Source organism: Dendrobium catenatum, unplaced genomic scaffold (assembly GCF_001605985.2).
Source record: "Dendrobium catenatum unplaced genomic scaffold, ASM160598v2 fragScaff_scaffold_1676, whole genome shotgun sequence".
Taxonomy (NCBI): domain Eukaryota; kingdom Viridiplantae; phylum Streptophyta; class Magnoliopsida; order Asparagales; family Orchidaceae; genus Dendrobium; species Dendrobium catenatum.
The window spans coordinates 2008550-2019102 of record NW_021320138.1 but is presented as its reverse complement, the minus strand read 5'-3'; the positions used below and the strand labels follow the sequence as shown (position 1 = coordinate 2019102).

Here is a 10553-nt window from a genome sequence, read left to right as displayed (position 1 = left end):
AAATACAATAAAAAAATTACAAGATAAGACTAAGCACAATAAGGCCAAGTCAAAATTCTCAGTTGAAACTTTAAAATGTTACACAGACTATTGCATAAATGGAACAATAAAGGGTGTCTTTTCTGAAAGAAACAACACAAAATACGTTGCTTTCAGTCCAGAATTTGCACAGCATTTTGATTTTGTAGTTCAAAATAAAAACAATATATAATGATATAAATATGCACTTTGATCCCAAAAAAAAGTACATTAAGATTTAATATTTCTCGATTCTCTTTCCCCCAACAAAGCCCTTTCAATTTCTTTTGGCCATTAGTGCCGTAGTCTGTAGTCCACTAGACCTTTATTGATGCTGATGTTGTAGGCTACATCAAATGGGCTCTGAGATTTTTTTTTTTTTATCAAAGTTTATTTTAAAATAAATAATTTAATTATTATTGGATTCAGCCTGTGCTGATGATTTTTTTTTCTCGGTTTTTTTCACAAAACCTATTGAGTCTTTAGTTTTAATTAAAGATTAAAGATGATTGTTTCTCATGTTTTTGTTGTGTTAGCTTCAAAGGGTAGTTTTGTGAATCTTGATGAAACTAATGCGGGTGTGTGTGATATTAACAGGGTTGATGTGTTTGATTCTTCTTGCGGTTTGGTGTCTCTTTATGGTTGATATGTCCTTGAAAAAGTATCTTGATCGGGCACAAATCTCGAGGCAAAATTAAATTGGAAACTTTCGAAATTAAAAGTGGGTGGTCATCCGGACTCTGATTTCAGCAAACTTATAGTCGAATTGAACGTCTTGGAAATATGAACACAACGACACCAAAATCAACTCAATTCGAGTCCAAATGGATCCAAATCAAGGGTCCGAAGTGCTATTGGAGGGTTTGAACCACAATTTGGATTACCAAACGGTTTCCAAACATGACGTGCTTATAGTCAAATTTTCTTCTCTACCGCCAACATTCTTCTCAACAGCCGCTAGAGTTCTCCTTAACCACCATCGAAGTTATTCCTGACTATCACTAAACTTTTACAACATATCTAAAGATTGGTAGAACTTTTCAATACATAATATTCTCCCCATTCAAGGATTGGAGCATGGATTGACTTTTGTAATCTATCCAAATTCTAGGGAAACCATTTCAATTGGGCAAGACCCCATGATTTTTCTTTTTCTTAGGATTTTCCACATGAAAATCCTAGTGTTTTCTCCTTCATCTATTTGTGCGCTGAACTTTCATGCATTACTAAGACGTATATTCTTCGAACTCTATTGTCGTGAATTTCTCAATCCACAACAATGTTCTTTTTAAAAAATTTGGATTGCAACCGCCAACTTTGTTATAGCTCCCATACATTAATATATATGAATACAAAAAACAACTTCACATTATAATAATTTCTAAAAATTAATAAGAAAACAACAATAAATCAATAGCCAAATAAAAATATCTTTGAGGTCTAAAATGTAAAGCAATAAGAAAGTTAACTGAAATAAATCATAAGGCTCATTTGGGACAGCTTTCTTACTGCTTTTTATAATTTAATTTTTTAGTACAAAAATTTTCTGAATTAGAAATTTTTTGTACTATAAAGCTGCTTAAGAATAGTCATAAAATTATTTCAAATAAAACCTAGATTAAAATCAAACCATTTATTCATTTACAATTAAATTAAGTGCACAATCCAACCAAACAGTATGTTTTCTTGATTCATTTCCAATAATTATTAGCAAAAGATATGTAACTGATATCAAAGCAATAACTGAATCAGATTTTTAAATCTTTGGATGAAAGATCTTATCTTAAATTTAAAGGGGTAAATTTTTAATAACTTACATAATTATAAGATAATTTAAGCATAAAAATTTATATTATATATTATTATATGGCTTTTCTTTAATTTAAAAGAGACTAGAGCCAACCCAATCTCTCTCTAATTTTACAATTGTATTTATATATGCAAATTCCTCCACTCTTAGTCAACATAATTTTTAGGGGTGTCAATTTCGGGTCACGGGTCGGTTAGGGTCGGACCCGGAATTGACCCGGGTTCAAACGGGTCGACCCTAACCCGACCCGGTTAGGTAAACGGGTCGCGCGCAGGTCAGCGGGTTTGGTTAAAAAGGGTTCGCGGGTTGACCCGGCAACCCGTCGGGTCAACCCGAATCCGACCCGTTTTGAAATCGGGTAGAGTCCAACCCGGATTTTCGGGTCGGGTCCGGGTCGGGTTTTCGTGTCGTGTCAAATATTGACACCCCTAATATTTTTTCTTATAAAATTACAGAAATTAAATTTGTTCATTTCTTATAAGGTTAAAGTTTCGTTTGGTATAGCTTTTTCATTGTTTTAGAACGCAGTAAGAAAGTTGTCTCAAATGAAATCTAACGTTTTGTTTGAGACAACTTTCTTACTGCTTCTTAAAGCAGCTTTTTAATAATAAAAAATAAAATTTTTATACTATAAAGATGCTCTAAGAAGCAGTCAAAAATTCATCCCAGGCTTTGTTTGGGGCATGCTTTCTCACTGCTTCTTAAAACAGTTTTTTAGAAAAAAAAAATTAAAATTTTTTGTACTAAAATTTTATTTTAAGAAGCAATAAAAAAGCCGTCCCAAACAAAACCTAAGTCTCATTGATTAAAGAAAATTAAGTCTTCTCAGTTCACAAATCAAATAAATTGTGGTCATATATAATCATATGCCTATTCAAAATCCTTATATTTATATTAAGAATAGTACAACTCATGACATATACATAATATTAATCTTAGGGAAAATTCAAAGATTTTACTATCAATAGTGTCACAAAACAGGTTAGGTTATCTTGGCATAATTTTTTTCCCCTGGTCACGTGTTGTAAGATAATATATTAAGCTGCAACAAATGATCAAGTTAGTTTACTGAAAAAAGCTTAGAAAACTTTATCATTATTTTATTTTTATGTACAAAATTTTCTCTTTGTATCACTTAAACCAATACATCTTTAAAACATTATTTCTAAATTATATGTCATAAATAATTATAAACTTTGTTTTACCATCTACTTATACGTTATACTTGATACATTACAAAAATCACTTTGATTAGGCACAAATCTCGAGGCATATTTGAATGAGAAACCTTTAACATTAAATTTGGGATAATTTGAACTCCAATTACAGCAAACTTATAGTTTAACTTAATGTCTCAATGAGAAGAACCCAACGACACCAGAATCGATCTAATCCGAGCTCAAATGAGCCCAAATCAATGGCTTGAAGATTTTTTTATTTTTTTGGAAAATTCAAAATATTAATTGGATAACCAAATGATATCTAAATATAACATACTTATACTTAAATTGAGCGGCTTGACGAGATGAATGCAGCAAGTTAATGATCCCTTAATTCTAACGTTGAACAATAAGGTACTTAAAAGATGAACAAATGCTCTATGATCGGGGAAATAAATATTGATCATTCGATGAAGCACTCCAAAATTGATCTAAATCTTCTCCATATTTATTGAACATGCCACAATCAAAATTTATAAATACACCTCCACTTTTTAAATCATGAGGACTTTTAGGAGAGGAGGAGGTTGGGATCTAGGGTTAGACTTCAAGAGACTTGAAGAATCGCAGAGCACCACTGAGGCACAACTGTCGCCCAACACTCGCAGCTTGACAGTCACCGTCAGACTTTCACCAGCCGACCATAGCTGGATGTCAACCCAACCTTCGCCACCCCTGAACCTTAGCTTGGGCACCGTCACTGGACCTCCGCCCTACCATTGCCATCAAACCTCCATCTGACCGCTACTGTCGGGTCACCGCCCTACCTACATCGCCTGACTATGGTCCCTTTAACCTCTGTCACCTGACTACAATCCCTTCGACCACAATTGCTTACTGAATGCAGTCCTTAGTCCACAATCATCGACTACGGTCCCTCTGACCTCCATCACCCGACTATGACCCCTTTAACCTTCGCAATCCGACAATAATCCTTTTAAGTTTTGATCATCATCACAAGATTATAATCTTTTAAATCCAACTGCTCAACTATGATCCTTTTAACCTCCATAGTCAGTCAACTATGGTCCTAACATCTATTACATGCTAACTATAATATCTTCAACCACCATCACATAATACATATCCTTTCGACCTCTATCACCCGACTACGATCCTTTCGACCTCTATCACTTGACTACGATCCTTTTGACATCTGTCACCCAACTACGATCCCTTTGACCTCTATCGTCTGTCGACTATGATCCTAAAACCACCTTCACCTGACTATGATCCCTGCGATCTCCTTTGCTCGTCAACTATAGTCCTCAAACCACCGTCACCCAACTATGATCCCTACCACCATCACCGCCCAACTACATTCCTTCCAACCACAGTCCTTAAGCCACCAATGTCTGACTACAATCCTCAAAAAACCATCATCAAACTACGATCCCTTTAATCCCAATAAACCATCATCCTTAGTCACCAAACTACAGTCCCTTCGGCCACCGTTACCTGACTACGGTCCTATACCGACCAAACAAATAGGCCAACATTCTTTTGAGAATAACTCTCATGTTAGTGGCTTCCTCCAACTTTAACCATATAATGTGCTCTATATGATGTATATTTTCTATATTGAACCAACATCTTCCCTTGAGAAAGAATATTATTTATAATCAACGATAAATACTAATAGAATCATTTTAATTGGGTCAGACCTCGTAATTTTTTTCCTTTATTGGATTTTTCACGTAGAAAATATGGTGTCTCTTATGATTGTTGCACCCCTCTCTTTTCTATCTGTGTTAGATTTTTCGTACAAAACTAAGACATTAAACTGTCTATATATCTTTATCACCGCATATATTATGGTGCACAATAATGCTTCTTGCAAATAATATGTTAAAAATAAGTTTACTTTGTGAAAGATTGTTTTATTTGTTGATGACTAGAACATTCGCGACAGTAAAGAGATATAAAATCTAATGTCTTAGATTTATACAAAAATCCAGCACACAAACATATAAAGAGAATGGTGTGAGAGACATAAGTGACATAAATATTTTTTACATGGAAAACCATGAAAGGGGAAAAAATTACGGGGGAATGGACCAGTTGAAATGCTTCCACTAGTGTTTATAGTCAATTACAAATGATGACCTTCATCGGGGGAAAGGCTTCGGCTCATTGTATCATATAGAGCACATTACATAATTAGGGTTGGAAGAATCCAATGATAAGAGAGCCATTTACAGTAGAAATATGGCATGTTCATTTGGTTGGTAGGACGAAGGAGGTTGAAAGTTTTGCGACCCATGACCCCGAGTTTGAGATTTTGATGATGATAAATAATGTCGCCTGAATTACTATTCATTGAATATCATTTATTGTTTGCTATTGTCCGTGAGTACTAACATTTCAGGAAGATTACAAGCTACTCAGGACAACAGGAAGACTCAAGACTGGTTAGACTAGGAGTATGAGTCTGACAATATAATTTGTTATTTATTTTATTTTTTATTTTCTTGAGTCTGGACACAAACTGCATATAAGTCTGAGGAACCATGCACACACATAGGGGAGAGGATTTTAAAAGTAAAAAATGTAGATTTTCTTGCTCTAGTGATCGTACTGTACGACTTTATTTCATACAATACGATATGAGCTTGTAAAATAATTTCTCTGAATAGATCGTACCGTACGAATGCTATCGTACTGTACGATGTGTTCCAAATCCAAAACCCTAGTCGTCAAATTAACTTAAGTAAGTTTTTCTCAGACGTTCGTACTGTACAATTTATTTTAAATACTTACTTAAATTAACCCGTGATTAGTAGAATAAATCAAGGCTTAATTACTAATTGAAATTTGAAATGTACGAATACATTCGTACTATACAATGAATAGAGACAAATTATAATCGTCCCGGAGATCGTCCTAGACAATCCCTTGTTTTTGTCTCATCGTAGGTACGATGTTTATCGTACCCTACGATGAATAGAGACGACATTTGATCGTCCCAGAATTCATCCTAGATGATGCCTTAAATTTGACCATTCATACTATACGATGTATATCGTACCATACGATGTACATAGACGACATTTGATCGTCCCGGCTATCGTCCTGTACGAGCAGTAGTGTTGAGGATCATATCTGGCGATTTATTATCGTATTGTACGATTATATTTTGAACTGTTCATACCCCTTTGTACCAGGACGAGGCATGTTATACATATTGTACTGTACGATTTGAAATCGTACAGTATGATTGTAACAGCTACTTTGAATAATTCAGGGATTTTAGAGCCTGTTTTAAGTATCAAATTAGTAATATTTTTTAGAGAGACAGAAAGAGGGAAACGTGGTTAGAGAGGGAATCCTTGGGAGAGAGCTCTTGAGAAGTTTTTAGGGTTTGAGAGAGGAAGGAGAAGGTGAGCTTGGTGAGGGAGAAGAGGTGTGATGGAGATCACACGGTTGCTCCGTTCTTGTTGCATCTTGCTCCTCCTGTGGCCCGAGAAGAACTTGTGGGAGGCTCTTTGAGGGAGAGACTCTTCTACATCCGTGACCTCGAAGGTATTCTGCCTTCTCCAGGAGGAAGAAAAACGAGAAGGTTTTCTCCCGTCGCCAGGAGGGTGAAAACAGCGCTTGGCACTCCGCCACGCCGGGTTGGTGAAACGGAGTATTGTAAGGGCTTCTCCGCCTTGCCGAGGGGGGCAAAAGGAGAGCTATAGTTTGTAGTGAAATTCCCAGAGTGGAGGACTCCGGGGAGTGGACGTAGGTCATGGTTTGACCGAATTACTATAAAATTCTGGTGTGCTTTTTCCTTATCGTTGTTTACTTTGGTTCCACTTAATTTTCTTAATATTTGCTTGGTGAAATTTGTGGAAGAAAAGGGTTTGATTGTTGCACGTTGAGTTCAATTGTTTTCCTTTATAGTAATTTAAATTTTCATGTTAAAAATTTAAAAACATCAAAAAAAATTAGAACTCCTGCTTATGTTTTAATTATTGCTACAAAGTTTTCACAATTCATCCCCCCCCCCCCTCTTGTCGATCTAGTTATTTCAGAAAGGACCATAGTTGGTGTCCTACGGATGTCAAAGGGATCGTAGTTAGCTTGCCATGGAAGTCAAATGGACTAAAGCTGGTGGGCGACGGTGGTCTGAGAGATCGTAATTGGCAGGCAATGGTGGTCGGAGGGACCGTACTTAGCAGCCTGGCAGAGGATTGACAATGGTTGGCTGCAGGAGGATGTCCAATGTCTTTTGGCAGCCGGGGGAAGTGTGGTGGTGGTCGACTTCCTGGTGGTGGTCCGATGATGGTCGGGTGAAAGTCTAAAGGTAGTCGACGACCAGGTGAAAGTCTGGCGGAGCTCAGAGGCCGCACAATGGCCCAGCAATGGTTGTGTAAAAGTTTGGTGGTGGTCGGCGGCCAAGAGGTAGCTTGACGGCGATCTGGCGGAAGTCAGGCGACGGTTAAAGGCCGAGTAGAGGTTCGTCAGCGGTGGAGCTGGAGCTCTTGAAGCCTCATAGCTCTCTTCAATCTCCAGCCCTAGCCTCCCCTCTCCCCTTTATGTAGAAAGTGAGAGTCTATTTATAGATTTTCATGAGTGGCACACCCCATAAATATATAGAAGTTATGAGACATGTTTCGAGTGCCCCATCAAATGACCCGTATATTGTTTTTTAAATGTTTAAGTCCCTTAATAATGTAAAAATTCAATTATCTTGATGTAGTTGGATTTGTCTTGCCAAGCTGCTCGATTTGAGTATAAGCATGTTATTTTTGGATATCATTTTGTCATCCAAATAATACTTTGAACATTTCAAATGTGGTTCGGGCCGATGATTTGGACCCATTTGGGTTCAGATTGGACCGATTTTGGTGTTGTTAGGTTCGTCTTTTTGAGACGTTCAATTTGATTATAAGTTTACTAAAATTGGAATTCATATGGTCCCAATTTTATTTTTATTTTTTTGAAAAATTTTAACTAGAATACGCCTCACGATTCGTGAAGGATCAACACAATTTTTGGTGTAGTATCATTACTAAATCAATTATAATAAATTAATGCTTCATTTATGTTTTATTTCTTAAAATTTTTTACAAGAATTATACCTTTTTTTCAATGATTTTTCAATCACAAATGCTTATTGACCAACTCATTCAACCCTAGCTTAATAATGATGCTTTAATTTATGTAATTCAATTAAAAATAACATCAAGATGTTATCAAAGAAATCTTCACATTAATTGAGATCTCATATTGGTATTGCAATTGCAACATAAATCATAAATAGTGAGCGCTTTGTGTAGTGGGCCTTTCATAGATATGTTCAAAAATATAATATTGAAAAAAAAACAAAAAATGAAATATTCATACTAATTTTAAATAAAATAATAAAATTTGATGATATTTATATCATTAAATGTAAAAACTCATTGCAATATCATAAAAATCATGAAAATACTTTTTTAATATTGAACTATTGTAATTTATCATAACTTAAAAAAAAATTGATTAAAACAGCTTAAAATATCTTGAAATAACTTTAGAGCGATATGAAATTTTAGAATAATAAAAGTATTGGTAATGGGAGTAGGTAGCAATTAGAAAATAGAGTTAAAAAATAAAAATAAAAATAAAAAATAAAAAGGACCTTAGTTGAAAAGCTCTCATTTCATATGATCATTATTGGAATAATGACATTAATGTCACTTTAGTTAGGATTAAAAGCGGCATATTAATTAAAATTAGGGACACGCGGATGAGAGGAAGGAATTAATTAACATGTTTGGTGTTCTATAAAGCGTAGCAGATCGTATCGAGCGCCGACCATATCCATATCCGGGAGAGGATCTCGTTAATGGCCATGTGCGAGCCACGTGTGGCAATTTTGTTCGGCCACAATAGAAGGTGACTTACGTGTTCAATTGTTATCCACCATTAAGGATGGTAACAACCTGATCAAATTTCAATTTAAAATTGAATTAAAATAACTCAGAAATAGAATCAACTTAATTTTGAACTAATTCGGCTTTAATCAGTCAAATTTCAAGCTATTTCAAATTCTAATAGAAATGACTCAATTTTACTTTTAATATATATGTATATATGAAATTTTATAAATATTGAATTTTTTTAAGTAACTATTGAGTTATTTGGTCGACTACGATTCCGTTTGGGACGGCTTTCTAATTCCTTCTTAAATAAGACTTCTAAAAAATTACTTTAAGAAGTAGTAAGAAAACTGTCCTAAACGAAATTTTTTTTCTTTAATAAGGGCCAGTTTTTTTTTTAAATAAGGGCCGCGGACGCGAACCCCCCTGCCACAAATTATGACGTCCACTCTACTACTTGGGCATAGGTAGACCATAGCCCCTTCAAAGTACAATGAAAGTCTCTAGTCTATGTCACAGGCATTCATGATCACCCGTAAATACCCCATCCACGTAAGTATAAAGCCGTCCTAAACTAAGCCTAAAGCTTTGTTTGGGACGGTTTTTTAATGCTTTTTAAAATAGTTTTAAAGTATAAAATTTTTTTATTTTTTATACTAGAATGCCGCTTTAAGAAGCAGTAAGAAAGTTGTCCCAAACGATTACTGCTTCTTAAAGCGGCTTTCTATTACGAAAATTTTAATTTTTGTATTAAAAAATCATTTTAAGAAGTGGTAAGAAAGTCGTACCAAACAAAGTTTAAATCTGACTATTGAAAATTTTGCTTCTGCATATACGAACAAAAAAAAAATTTAGAAACACAAAAGTCAATCAACACATAAAAATATATGAATTTTTTGGATGTTCAACCAATTGATCGTTACATCAAGATTTAACTGATGCAAATTTTATTATGGAATAATTATAATTATTGAATATAGTGTAGAGAGAACAAGTATTAACATTAATGCAACAAATTTCAAAATGACCATAAGTTGAGCCATTGATAATTCAACATCATTGTTGGCTCAGTTGTTTGGTGAGTATCTTATCTAATCTTTTCTTTTAAGCTTTGCAATAACCATTTATTGATATAAATCCAAACAATTGAAATCTTTATATATTAATCTATATAAACCATTTATTGCAATATATGATACATATCAATGATACATAATATGTTAAAATAATAGTCATTAATGGTCCACATGATTTGACCATTTTCATTTAATTCAGCATTTAAAATGACCATTGCTCAATTTTAAATTTAGAAATTAAGGCAGATTGTTTCTTAATTTTAAATTCAACTTTTGAAACTGAAATTTTATTTATTGCTATGAAGAATATCAAATAATTTAGAACTTCTATATATTTGGGGTCCCTTTTAAACCACTAGTAGGGGTCTACACGTTATTGAAAAGAAATGTTACAAGTCCTTAAAAAATCCTAAGCTCTTTAAAAATACATCATTTAAAGCAAAACCAACGAGCTTTTGATTCAAACTAAATACAATATTCAAGCAAAAGAAAAGACAACAAATTAAAAGCCAGTACCATAAAGAGAACCACCCATGAGAGGGTATCAGGAAGAAGCTAATGCCAAAACCTCGAGAGGTCC

At 34.5% G+C, this 10553-nt stretch overlaps 1 non-coding gene across 1 annotated transcript; it reads right to left on the bottom strand.

Annotated features, from left to right (window-relative positions):
- Positions 1-9299: 9299 nt before the first annotated feature.
- LOC114581364 lies at positions 9300-9457 on the bottom strand. The gene has a single exon (XR_003703289.1). It is a non-coding gene; the product is annotated as a U1 spliceosomal RNA (small nuclear RNA).
- Between the last annotated feature and the right edge of the window lie 1096 nt (positions 9458-10553).